This window comes from Ornithorhynchus anatinus, chromosome 1 (genome assembly GCF_004115215.2).
Source record: "Ornithorhynchus anatinus isolate Pmale09 chromosome 1, mOrnAna1.pri.v4, whole genome shotgun sequence".
Taxonomy (NCBI): Eukaryota; Metazoa; Chordata; class Mammalia; order Monotremata; family Ornithorhynchidae; genus Ornithorhynchus; species Ornithorhynchus anatinus.
This window is the reverse complement of record NC_041728.1, coordinates 136796074-136810673: the sequence shown is the minus strand read 5'-3', so window position 1 is coordinate 136810673 and position 14600 is coordinate 136796074. Positions and strand designations below refer to the sequence as shown.

At 44.2% G+C, this 14600-nt stretch overlaps 1 protein-coding gene across 10 annotated transcripts in view; it reads left to right on the top strand.

The window, feature by feature from the left end:
* The window catches only part of TNIK (TRAF2 and NCK interacting kinase), a 484943-nt gene that overhangs the window by 359565 nt on the left and 110778 nt on the right, over positions 1-14600 (top strand). The gene's annotated exons all lie outside the window — the stretch shown is intronic.

Genomic DNA, 14600 nt, shown 5'->3' with positions numbered 1-14600 from the left:
AAACTTATGCACAGAGAAGTTAGGTTACTTGCCCAAGGTCACACAGCAGAAAAGTAGCAAAACCAAGATTAGAACCATGTCCTCTGACTCCCAGGCCCATGCTCTTTTTACTTGGTCACACTGCTTCTGAAGGTCCAATAACGCACTATAACTACAATAACTACAATACCAGAATAAACAGACATATTCCCTGCCCACAACAAGCTGAGCGTCTAGAGGAGGGGGAGACAGACATTAATATAAATAAATTACAGATATATTCATGAGAGTTGTTGGGATGGGAGGGGGGAAGAATAAAGCGAGCAAGGGCAATGTAGAAGAGAGTGGAAGAGGAAAGGAGAGGCTTAGGGAAGGCCTCTTGGAGGAGATGTGCCTTCAATAAAGCTTTGAAGCACGAGAGAGTAATTATGTGTCTTATTTGTGGAGAAGGTGTTCCAGGCCGAAGGCCGGATGTGGGCCAGGGGTCGGCGGTGAGATTGATGAGATGGAGGCACAGTGAGAAGCTCAGCATTACAGGAGTGAAGTGTCCGGACTGGGTTGTAGTAGGAGAATAGCAAGGTGAGATGGTACGGGGCAAAGTGATTTGAGTGCTTTGAAGCCAATGGTGAGGAGTTTTTCTTTTTTGCGAAGATGGATGGGCAACCACTGGAGTTTTTTGAGGAGTGGGGAAATATGTCCTGAACATTTTGGAAGAAAAATGATCCGGGCAACAGAGTGAAGTATGGTCTGGAGTATGGAGAGACAGGAGACTGGAAGTCAGCAAGGGGGCTCATGCAGTAATACAAGAGGAATAGAAGAAGGAATTGCATTTATGTGGTAGTTGGATGGAGAAGAAAAGGCGGATTTTAGCGATGTGGAGGTGGGAATGACAGGATTTAGTAATTGAATATTGGGATAATATTCTTAATAATACGATTGAATATTTGGGTTGAATGAGAGTGAGGAGTCAAGGATAGCGACAAGGTTACGTGAGACAGAAAAGATGATGGTGCCGTCTACAGTCAGGGGAGGAAAGGGTTTGGGTGGGAAGATAAGGAGTTCTTTTTTGGATATTTTAACATGGAGATGATGGGAGGACACCCAAAGAGAGATGTCTTGAAAGAAGGAGGAAATGTGAGACTGGGGAGAGGGATAGAGTGGTGATGTAGATTTGTGTATCATCTGCATAGAGGTGGTAGTTGAAGCCATGGGAGCGAATGAGTTCTTCAAGGGAGTGGGTATAGATGGAGAATAGAGGGGAACCCAGACTGAACCTTGAGGGACTCCCACAGTTAAGGGGTAGGAGGCAGAGAAGGAGCCCACAAACGAGACTGAAAATGAAGACCAGAGAGAAGATGACAACCAAGAGAGGACAGTGTCAGTAATGCCGAGGTTGGATAATGTTTCCAGAAGAAGGGGATGGTCAACAGTGTCGACTGCAGCTGAGAGGTCGAGGAGGAGTAGAGGCTGTTGGATTTGGCAAGGCAATCCGTGGTGACCTTTGAGTGGGAGGTGTCTGTGGAGTGAAGCGGACTGAAGCCAGATTGGAGGGGAACAAAATTGGAAAATTGGAGGAGAGGAATTTGAGGCAGCAGCTGTAGATAACTCAATCAAGGAAGTTGGAGAGGAATGGTAGGAGGGAGGAGGTAGATGCTTTCCCCACCAAAAGGGAGGAAGCATTGGTTACTAGGGCTGCCACCAATCTCTAAATTCATGGACAACCCCCCAAAATAAGGAAAAATTGGTGGTATCTGTAAAGGCTGCAAAATTTCAAGGTCTGTAATTACCGACAGTAGCAGATATCATTGTGCCACTGTCCCAGCCCTTTTTCCGTGGCAGCTACGGCCTGCACAGCTATTTGTGTTTACCCAGTTCCCTCCACACCCCCTTTCTGTGTACCTATGCTGTGGGTTACCCTTTTTTGTATTTTTTTCCTCAATCTCAATTTTAGCCTTAGTGGCAGCCATGACAACAGCCTTGGTGACAGACAATGAAAAGATCAGGGCGGAACCAGGGGAAAGAGATGGGCACAGCTTGGGGAGGACTGCTGTCCCACCCCCTGCATCCCAATCCATCTCTGCCTTCATTACCACAGCCCCATCGAGATTTGGAAAATCAGACTGCCAGTAAGGGATTGAGGAGTAGCAGGGGAGAGGAAGTGGTTTTGTCAACAGAGGGGTCTCCTATGGCTAGAGTTCAGCACAGTTCAGCACAAAGATGCCTCACTTCCCACCCAAACCCAGTCCTCCCCTTGTCTTTCCCATCACTTTAGACAACACCACTATCTTCCCTGTCTCACAAGCCCATAACCTTGGTATTCTACTCAACTCATCTCTCTCATTCAACCTACATATTCAGTCTGTCACCCAATTTTGTCAGTTCTATTTTCACAGCATCACTAAAATCCACCCCTGCTCTCTATCCAAACTGCTGCTCCACTGATCCTGTAGACCATAAGCTCACTGTGGGCATGGAATGTGTCTGTATATTGTTTATATCGTACTCTTCCAAGAGCTTAATTCAGTGCTCTGCACAAAGTAAGTGCTTAATGAATATGATTGACTGACTGATTGACTCACTTATCCTATCCCACCTTGACTATTGCTCAGTCTCCTAGCTGACCTCCCTGCCTCCTGTCTCTTCCCCATTCCAGTCCATACTTCACTGGGCTGCCTGGATCATTTAAAAAAAAAAATTCTGTCCATATTATCCCCTGTCCTCAAGAATCTCCAAGGGTCATCAGTCCACCATCTCCATTCAGCTCACCCCTTTCTATCAAAGCTCTCATTTCCTCTTACAACCCAGCCCACCTGCTTCTCTGCTCCAACAGCAAACTACTCACTGTACCTAGATCTCATCTATCTCACCATTAACTCTTTGCCCCCCTCCTCTCTCTGGCCTGGAACTTCCTCCCCTTCATATCCAACAGACCCCCTACTCTCCCCACCTTCAAAGCCATCTTAAAATTACATCTCCTTCAAAGTACCTTCCCCTTATTTCCTCTATTCGCCCTCCCTTGTGCATCATTTATATACTTGGATCTGTACCCTCAAGCACTTGATATTCACCCCACCATCGGAACTTATGTGCATGTCCATAATTCAATTTAATAATGATGGTATTTGTTAAGCGCTTACTATGTGCAAAGCACTGTTCTAAGTGCTGGAGGGGATACAAGCAGATCAGGATGTCCCACGTGGGGCTCACAGTTTTAATCCCCATTTTACAGATGAGGTCACTGAGGCACAGAGAAGTTAATGACTTGCCCAAAGTCAAACAGCTGGCAAGCGGCAGAGCCGGGATTAGAACCCATGACCTCTGACTCCCAAGCCCGAGCTCTTTCCACGGAGCCACACTGCTTCTCCATTTAATAACTATCTCCCCCTCTACAGGCCAAGCTCTGGGTGGAAGGGTTACTTGCCTACAACTTTGTTGTATTGTCCTCTACCAAGCACTTAATATAGTGCTCTGCCTACACCAAGTGCTCAGTAAATACTGTTATTTTATTGATTAAGGGACCAAAAAGTATGTGGTCACAGGACAAGGTGAGAAAATTAAGGGGCAGAGACAGAATTGATTTACCTGAAGTGAATATGTAACATAAAGGGAGACCTTTATACATCCTGGAGTACATCAGCCAGGAGAGTAATACAAATCCCCCAATTTTACATATTGTACAGTGCTCAAAACCTGGGATATGCCTGTTTCATGCCATAACCCATTAATGTATTTTTCCAGTTGTGGGATGCTCTGAGGGAGAGTGAAATCAAAGATTCCCTTTTAAAGGGAACCATCACTGTATGGCTCCATTGGTTTGAGATAGCCACCCAGCATTGTCTGTTTCTCCTTCCCCTATCTGTTTTCGTTGACATTAAACCCCAGCATAAATACTTATACCGGCTAGAACTTTTGCTACCAATTGGGATGGGTGAACAGTTGTCCTTCCAGCTGATTCTTTTTGCTTCCTAAATGCTAAAAACAGTGACACCTGAACTAATCACAAGCTCAGCATTTTTCCAACTGGGAAACTTGGAGGCCTGTAATGTTGTCCAGATGCAAGGCATTCTGCACTAGAAAATTTGCAGGTCCATTTTTTTCTGGCCTGTATTATTGAAAAAGGCAAAGCAGCTGCTTTCAAAAGATGAGGACAGAAATACCAGAAAACAGCTTAATATATGAACTCCCACCACCCCTCTCCCACCACCCCTCTCCCACCAGAGGATGATTTCCTTCTCAGAACTTCTCAAATCACCATCTCACTTTTCTTCAATACAGACTATTCAGGAAGTTCCATGAATTTTGCTGTGAGGAAAAGAAGGAAAAAGGAAAATAAAATACCAAATTATCCCAAGTCCAATAATAAATATAGAATATAAATGTGCTTGGATGCACTGCCATTTTAAGGGGAAACAGTTTTATTCCTTTCATCCCCTTCTCTGATTGGATTGGTATATTTTAGACAAACTCCAATCCCATTTCATTCATTCATTCATTCAATAGTATTTATTGAACGCTTACTATGTGCAGAGCACTGTACTAAGTGCTTGGAATGTACAAATCGGCAACAGATAGAGACAGTCCCTGCCCTTTGACGGGCTTACGGTCTAGTCGGGGGAGACAGGCAGACAAGAACGATGGCAATAAATAGAGTCAAGGGGAAGAACATCTCATAAAAACAATGGCAAATAGAATCAGGGTGATGTACATCTCATTAAACAAAATAAACAAAATAAATAGGGTCCCATAACTCAGTAGGAGTAGAGACCATGGAGATAAATGAATTTCCCATCTTCCCCTGGTGCGGATATGCTTGCCCTTAAAAATCAACCTAGTTGGACACAAGCATCCCATGTCTGAAAATAGGGATTTAGCCCCAGAAGACTGAAAAACTCGTAGCCAGGTTTCTGTATCCAAAAGCTGCTCCTAAAAAGCACGTTTGTTTCAAAGTTGGGGGGTTCAGATTAGAAGCAAAAGAGCATAGAGAAACAGCATAGCCCAGTGGATAGAGCATAGGCTTGGGAGTCAGAAGGCATCGTCTCCTGTGTGACATTGGGCAAGTCACATAATTTCTCTGGGCCTCCGTTACCTCATTTGTAAAATGGGGAGTAAGACCGTGAGCCCCACTTGGTAAAGGGACTGTGTCTGACCTGATTAAACTTGTGTCTGTCTTATCTCAGTGCTTAGTACAGTACTTGGCACTTAACAAATATCCTAAGAAAGAAAACATTTTAGAGGATAAAGGATGAAGGAGAACAAAACACAAAACGCTCAAAATCTCATTGTATGCCCTCTGAGGAAGGAGAAAGGGGCAAGTGGAAGAGTTCAACGATAATCGAATCATAGTCTAGACATACAGTGCCAACTGAGAAGGTTTCTCAGGTCCCTTATTCATCTCTGTATTTAACTGTTACATTCAACTTCTGGCGTGCTTCAAATACCTGAGCCGAATACTAGATCAGGAACTCTGGAGAGAGACAAAGAAGCGGCATCTTGCATATGCTACCTTTGAATCTTGTTACGTCTCTTGTTCTCTCAGCTGAACCCTGTGGTAGTCTTTCTGGCCATCTCTCTGATGGCTGAACCAAAGCAGAGTGATTAAAAACCTTCTGGCCAGTGACTGGTTTCTTTTGGGACCTGCACGATGGCTGTGTAGACTGAATAAATTGTGAATGCATCTCCAAATGTCCAAAGTAGCGTAACTCTTAACATATGTGAACCTATTGCATTTGGACCTGGTTTTAATGTTTTCGTTTTTACCTGGTTTTGAAAAGTCAAAAAGCTTTGTATCGGGAAGAATCTTTTCCTTTTCGTTTATTTAAAATGATCAGACCACTACAGCCAATGACTGTTTCAGGGTGATCCTTGAGTCACTGATTTTTCCTAATGGTTTGGAGCCACAAACAAAAGAAACGTGTATTTTATTCATATCATTTTATTCTATATTCATATTTATTGAGGAGAGAAATGTATATTTTATTCTTATAATATTTCATATATCTATAAATATTGAGTACTTACAATGTGCATTGCAGTATACTAAATGCTTGGGAGAGTATACAGAACAGAGTAATTATAATAATCATGACAGTTGTTAAGCACCTACTTTGTGCGAGGGACTGTATTAAGCATCAGGGTGGATGATAATAATAATAATAATTGTGGTCATTCATTCATTCATTCAATTGTATTTATTGAGCACTACTGTGTGCAGAGCACTGTACTAAGAACTTGAAAAGTACAGTTCGACAACAAATAGAGAAAATCCCTACCCAACAACGGGCTCACAGGTACTTGTTAAGAGCTTACTAGGTGCCAAGCATTTTTCTAAGCACTGAGATTGATACAAGTTAATCAGGTTGGACACAGTGCGTGTCCCACATGGAGCTCCCATTCTTACCCCGCATTTGACAGTTGAGGAAACTGATGCACAGAGAAGTTAAGTAACTTGCCCAAGGTTACACAGCAGGCAAGCGGTGGAGCCAACATTAGAACCCAGGTCCTTCTGTCTCCCCGGCCTTTGCTCTACCACGAGGCAACACTCTCTGCCTACAGCAAGTTCACAGTCTAATTTCAAACTCATCTTCGTTGTATTTTGAAAAAATAATCTGGACCTGTGAAATCTCACAAGTGTTCCAGGGCAAAATGGATACATCCACCCTAAATTATTGATGGACATTTTTCAGGTGCTGAAAAAAAGGACCATGAAATGAAAATGTCTGTAATAGCGTTTTGAATGGACTGCAGGTATGAGTGGAAGATTTGTGAGTGTGAAATGGATGCATTTATGACATTGATAGGATTGGAGTTTGATGTTGCTGTGAATAAAGAAAAGTCTATTAATGTTTTTTTGGAATCCATTGGAAAGTAGATTTTATGTAGAAGGATCAGACACATTAATAACCAAGGCCAAGGTGAATGAACAAGGCCACTGGTAGTCAACAAACTGTTAAGGAGCTGTCTGCTCAAAAGATACCCAACTTAAAACAAAAAAGAGCACGGTGTTTTCTTTTAAAATTATAGTGTAGTCCCCACGTATCATGCTGGATTGTTTAATGGGCTAAGAGTGCACTATGATATTCACAGTGATGGTGTTCTGGTTTAAAATTGTTTTGGTGGTTTTTTCTATTTTTTCAGTGTAGGTATTGTAATCATGCTGAGAATGTGAAGTTAGAAAAATCCGCTCACTAAACTCGATTCTTCTCGCTAGTAATTTGTGATTTTGGAACATTTGCGGGGAGGAACATTTCTGTTCTGCTGCATTAAGTAGTTCCCAGTTGGCCTGAAAGAAATCATACACTTCCCTAAGTGTCTAACTTACCCGGAAGTGACATAGAGAGTAGAAAGATTCAGGCTCAAGAAATAAAGAAATAAATGTAAATGAGAGCCCAAGAGGGACTCTTGCATATGAAGTCTACCCCAAGATCCTGTGCTATTTCCCATCTGTTCTTGGAGTCTTTCCCAAATCTGATGTCAAATGTTTCTCTCAGAAAAACCTTTTTACATTGGTTCTCATTGCCCAGGATTCTCCCCTGTAATCACTTCAGATCTCTCCCTGAGAATTCCTGTCATGTATTTCCACCGAGGTCATTATTTAGAAGGCTACAGCAGTGTGTCCCTCCAAAGCGATGACCTGTTCTCGGACATATCTGGGTGGCAGGAAAGATGGGATGAGATAGGAATTGACTTTCAGTGAGATTTTTGAAAAGGTCTTTACAGAATTGAATTGTCCCTGGGATGGTTTTTTGGTAGGGAAAATCCCTAAGGAACGACTAACTTTCACCAAAAAAGCCACAGCCTCTCCCCACAACCCAGTTATTATTATCGTTACAGTATTTAAGCTCTAACTGTGTGCCAAGTACTGTACTAAACACTGGGGTTGGTAAAAGTTAGATTAGGCACATTCATTCATTCATTCTTATTTATTGAGTTCTTACTGTGTGCAAAGCACTGTACCAAGCGCTTGGAATGTACAGTTTGGCAACAGATAGAGGCAATCCCTGCCCAACAACAGGCGCACAGTCTAAATGGGGGAGACAGACAATAAAACAAAGCAAGTAGTCAGACATCAATACCATCAAGATAAATAGAATCATAGATATATACACATCATTAATAAAATAGAGTAATAAATAATATATACAAATATGAACAAGTGCTGTGGGGAGGGGAAGGGAGGAAGAGCAGAGAGAGGAAGTAGCGGGGGAGGGAAGGAAGGACGGAGGGAAAGGGAGGGCTCAGTGTGGGAAGGCCTCCTGGAGGAGGTGAGCTCTCAGTAGGGCTTTGAAGAGGGGAAGAGAGTTAGTTTGGTGGATGTGAGGAGGGAGGGCGGTCAAGGACACCTGTAGGACGTGGGCCAGGGGACGATGGTGGGACAGGTGAGAATGAGGCAGAATGAGGAGATGAGCGGCAGAGGAGCGGAGTGTACAAGGTGGGCTGTAGAAGGAGAGAAGGGAGGTGAGGTGGGGGGGGCAAGGTGGTGGAGAGCTTTGAAGCCAAGAGTGAGGAGTTTTTGCTTTATGTGAAGATTGATAGGCAACCACTGGAGGTTTTTGAGGGAGGGAGTGACATGCCCAGAGCATTTCTGAAGAAAAATAATCCGGACAGCGGAATGAAGAATAGACTGGAGCGGGGACATTCGTGTCCAATTCTAGGGGAGAGGGAGAGCAGGTATTATATCCCCGTTTTACAAATGAGGAAACTGAAACACAGAGAAGTTAAGTCACCTGCCCGAGGTCACACAGCAGGCAAGTGGAAGAGGCGGGATTAGAACCAGTTCCTCTGATACCCAGGCCCGTGCTCTTTCCATTAAGCCATGCAGCTTCTCTAAGTTCGTCCTGTTTTCATCTTCCCCTGCTCCACCACTTCTCTCTAGACTTGATCTGGGCAGGGAATGTGTCTGCCAACTCTATTATATTGTTCTCTCACAAGCTCTTAGTACAGTGCTCTGCACACAGGAAGCGCTCAATACATACTATTGATTGATTTCCCGTAAATACGGGGAGAGTAGAGTTAATTGCCAAGGATCCATTTTTCTCACCGGAAAACAGAAAAATCAGTTGTTTCATTCCCATTTTATAGTTGAAGAAACTTTCCCCAGGCCAACAGCGCAGCCCAAGTTCAGAGAGGCAGTACCAGCAGGAGCTAAATTCAGAGATCTTAGCAGTTATGAACGTCAGGGTGCCTTTTTTTTTCCAGCATTAGGGAAAAATGTAGATCGCAGTTAAGAGCTGGAGATCAGAGCTGCTTCATCTACAAAAATGAAAGTGTCTTCCACTTGCCAGAATATAAAAGGAGCAGCGCAGTCTACCCAGGGAAAGCGTAGTTGTCATAGTGTACAACTGGTGAAAAAAACCATTCTGTTTGCAATTAGAAGCTATCCAAGTTATAACTTGTTAGTGATGGCTAATGTTTTCAAAGGGTTAGTATTAGATAGTATCCCTATCTTTGTTAAATCCTTTCTATCAATGATCTTTATTGAGTGCTTTTTGGATGCAGAGGACTGTACTAAATGCTTGGCAAAGTATAGTACAACCGAGTCGGTGGACATGATCCCTGACCACAAGGAGTTTACAGAGGGAGAGACAGACATTAAAATAAATTAGAGAAGGAGCCTGGCCTAGAGGATCGAGCACAGACCTGGGTTCTAATACTGGATCCACCACTTGTCTGATGAGTGACCTTGGGCAAGTCACTTCAGTTCTCTGGGCCTCCATTCCCTTATCTGTAAAATGGGAATTAAGACTGTGAGACAGGGACTGTGTCCAACTTGATTCACTTGGCACATGGTAAGCACTTAACAGATACTGTTTATTGTTATTATTGTCATTATCATCGTTAAAAATTGCAGACGGGAAGATGGCAGACTGTAAGGATATGTATGAAAGTGTGTGGGACTGAGGTTGGTGTTGAATTTCAAGTGCTTAATTAGTAATTACGTTGTTTGTTAAGGGCTTATTATATGCAAGCACTGTACTAAGCACTGAGGTTGGACACAAGCAAATCGGGTTGAACACAGTCCCTGTCCCACGTGGGACTCACGGTCTCGATCCCCATATTACAGATGAGGTAACTGACGCCCAGAGAAGTGAAGTGACTTGCCCAAGGTCATTCAGACAAGTGGCAGGGCCACAATTAGAACCCATGACCTTGCGACTCCCAGGCCTGTGCTCTATCCACTACACCACGCTATTTCTCCGCTTGAGGGGTAATATATCCGTGTGCGGAGGCAACGCAAAGGGGAAGGTGGGGAGGGTTAAAATCCTTTAAATGCATGCACATCTTTGCCCTCGAAACCTTCCTCCTTGTTCATTTTCAAAGCCACATTTTTCTTTGGCTATGGGAGCTGAACGTTTCAGTCCCTTTCAAGAGCAGTTTTCTCTGAGTCCCTCTCCACTGAACTTACGGAAGTGCCTCCAGTTGGCATTCCATCCTTGACCTTGCCTGGTTCAGTTCTACAGCCCCTGCTTTCTACTCCCGGGGGTATCGGGTTTAGAAGAGCGAACTGCTGCCTTTTGAAGCCTTCCTTTTCATGACGAGCCCCGGAGACCCGCCGTCAGGAGCGGCTTTTGCATTCGGATGGCTTTCCTCATCGTATTAGGAGCCTGTCGTTTCCAATCCCGAATAATTAAGGGCCCATCACGGCTGTCAACTGAATGCCGGGAGCCCAGCGTGTTACGGCTGCCTAAGCGCCCTCGAAAGGAGCTAGAGATCCGGTGACGGATGAGAGAGAAGTCAGCTCACGCCAGGTGACTACGGCCGACGGTCGGAAGCCACGGGAGAAAGTAACGGAAACCCACAGCTTGGAGGGAGGAGAAAGGAAAGGGTTCTTAAGGATGCCGACGCCCTTTGTTTTTCATTTTCTGCCTTGCCGTTGCTACCCTGAATCATCCTTTCCAGAGGCGGGCAGGATTCTGCATCTCAATCATCATCATCATCCCCAGTGTGCCAGCTGAATGCAGCATGAGCAAGCAGAACTGGTGGGAATGGGGGCGGTGGAAGGAAAGGGAGATAAATCACTGCCACTTTTGGCCGGCGCTGGGAATCTCACCCACTGGCCCGTCCTCTTGGACTGCCCTGAAATGTTGGCCGGGGATGAAGGCGAACACCGGGAACAGAGCGATTCCAACACCTCAGGGGCTCGGGCCTTATGTTAATTCAGTGGAGCTGCAGGAAAATGGCCTTTAATTCATTTAACCATTAACTGCAGTTGGTCTTAGTGCGTCCAAGCCAGTAAGCTGCAGGCTGGGAGAAAGGCCCAGTAGTTTTTATTTATGGATTGGTACAAAAGCACACTTCAGGCTCATTATTAGCACCACCTTTATGAGCTGAATGATTTCTGTTTTATGCAGCGGGCTTATTATTAAAATGATAGGGCACAGTGATTTCACAATGATCAGGTGTTGTGTTTTCAGCCAGCCAGGAATTTGCTAAGACGACAACATTTCTGTGAAATGGGGATGCGGAGTGTGAGCTGTGTATGGGACATGGACTGTGTCCAACTTGATTGCCTTGTATCTACCCCAGCGCTTAGAATAGTGTTTGGCACATCATATGGGCTTATCAAACATCATAATTATTATTACTCCTATTAAGATTGGGCTCACATGACCTGGCGGATAGATCGTGGGCCTGGGAGTCAGGAGGACCTGGGTTCTATTCCCCATCTCGGCCACTTGTCAATTGTGTGACCTTTGGCAAGTCATGTGACTTCTCAATTACCTCATCAATAAAATGGGGATTAAGTCCATGAGGAACATGGACTGCATCTGCCTTGATTAACTTGCGTCTACCTCAGCCCTCAGCGCATAGTCCAGTGTCTGGTACATAGTAAGCGCTTACCCAATACCATTAAAAAAAATGAAAGTGGGGATGATTGGCCGGGGGCAGGTAGGCATAGCCATGAATCTTATGCTTGGGAATCGAACGTAATCTGCAGGGACTGGTTTCCTCACAGCTCTGCTGCAGAACACATGGAGAAACAGCGGCAAGAGAGTCATCGTACCCGTCTCAAGCGCCACAGCCCCATTCATTCATTCAGTCGTATTTATTGAGCCCTTACTGTGTGCAGAGCACTGTACTAAGCGCTTGAGAGACTACATCTCCAAGTTTGAGTGAGCTGCCCTTCATCTCTGGCCAGGGAGAAGTCTTTCTTTCATTTAAAATGTGAGCCTCATGTCGGACCGGGTGTGTGTCCAACCTGATGGGCTTGTATCTACCCCAGCGCATAGAACAATGCTTGGCACATAGTATGAGCTTAACAAGTACCAAAATTATGCATTATCATTCCCTGCTATGAGGCTGCAGTGGGGAGAATCAGGTGCAGATGTTTTAGAAGCAGGCAGGCCTCGGCTGTCCTTGCGTGAACTGCTGAGAGATTTGGATTTCCCACAACCATCCGTTCTCCTCTCCGAAGTGCTATTTCTAAAGAAAGACACAGATGACACAAGTGAATGTGCAGATATGAAATTTTGCAAATTTTGCATCATTCCCCTTCTCTATCCCTCACCTTCTCTTCCGCTGAAGCCTCTTTTGCTCTCCTCAATTTCTTGTCATCTTCATCTACCACCTGCCTCTCGGACCCTGCCTCCAATTTTCAGAGCAACTTTGACACCTTACTTGTTTTTCTTTTTTTTTTCTCTCTCTGACATTTGTTAAGCACTTCCTATGTGCCAAGCACCGTACTAAGCACTGGGGTAGATTCAGGATAATCAGGTTGGGCACAGTCTCTGTCCCACATGGGGCTCACAGTCTAAATAGGAGGGAGGTAGATTTAATCCCCGTTTTACAGATGAGGTACCTGAGGCATAGAGAAGTGAAGTGACTTGCCCAAAATCACAAGGCAGGAAAGTGGTAGAGCCAGTATTAGAACCCAGGTTCTATTCCAATCGTAATGTATTTATCGAATCCATAATTTAGTTATTTCTATTAATGCCTGCCACCTCCTCTAAACTGTAAACTCACTATGGGCAGGGAACTTGGCTATCAACTCTGTTATATTGTACTCTCCCAAGCACTTAGTACAGTGCTCTGCACACATTAAGCGCTCAATAAATACAATTGATTGATTGATTGATTGATTGACTGTTAAGTCCTCTGACTCCAAGGCCTGTGCTCGTTCCTCTAGGCTGTTTCTCACTTCTTTTCTCCTCCTCCCCTTCCGTGAACCTCAGGATTTCAAGCACCATTGAATGATTACTTCAGCCTCCTTTTGGGCATTCCTGATAACGCCCGCCACCCCCAGCCACTCACTTCCTCCCATCCTCAACTGATCCTCATTCCAGTGACTCACCAACTCAAACACACCCTGGATCTGATCATCACTAATCATTGTACCATTTCTAACCTCACCAGCTGTGAAATCCCACTCTTGAACCACAACCTCCTTGCTTGTCTTCTCTCCCACAGTCCCCTCCCTTCAAAACTATTCTTCCCCACCCCTCCAAGAGACTTCTAATGCATTCACCTCCTCCACTTCACCCCCCTCCTGTCTATTGAGTGGTTGGTTCAGGGTCATCAGAAGATACTGTTATAAAAATGCAACTTTGAATTAGCATAAATCATAATAATGTGGTATTTGTTAAACGCTTACTAGGTGCCAGGCACTGTTCTAAGTGCTGGGGTAGATACAAGATAATTGGGTTGAACACAGTCCCTTCCCCACAGGCGCTCACGGTCCTAATCACCATTTTGCCGATGAGGGAATTGAGGCCCAGAGAAGTGAAGTGACTTGCCCAAGGTCACACAGCAGACAAGTCACACAGCAGACAAGTGGGAGAGCCGGGATTGGCTTTCCGACTCCCAGGCCGGGCTCTGGCCACTAGGCCACGCTGCTTCAACTAAGGCAACCAAGACTTGGGTATTTCTAATACATTTGCTGTGATGCTTAGCCATTTTCATTTTTATGCTCTGAAACAGCAGTCATACTCTGGAGATATTTTCATTAGAAATTCTCCCCAACAGCTAACATCAAGTGAGTTCTTCAAGAGCTGAAATTCTATGCATCATTTAAATGCCGACGGAAATGATTTCAACCCACTGTAGTTTCCTAAAGGAGGTCCATTTAAAATGGCTTACATTATTTCAAAGAGCCTGCCTTTAATTATTCATCCAATAGCATTCTTCATCTGAGGTTCTTAAATGAGGAGTGTGAGTTTCTCTCATATCATTCTTGAGTTCAGATACAGAAGACTCATGAAGTCTAATTTACCTGTTTTCAACAATGTTATTTCCCGGCGCAATATCTTTCCCTATTTGTGGCGTTTTTTAATTGTTGGCTTTCTATGTAGAGATGCAGCACTTATGTACATATCTGTAAGTTATTTATATTAATGTCTGTCTCCCCCTCTAGACTGTAAGCAGCATGGCCCCAGAACTTAGTGGGGGCTCAGTTAGATTTATCATTATCTATATTCCCCTATGGCAATCATTTTCTAACTCAAAAACATCTGGGAGTAGAGGATAACTTTTTTTTAAATTTCAGTCCGTTATATGTACTGAGTGCTTACTGTGTGCAGAGCACTGTACTAACCACTTGAGAGAGTACAATATGACAGCATAACAGACATGGTATTTGTAAGTGCTTAGCATGTGTCAGGCATTGTACTAAGCGCTGGGGTAGATAC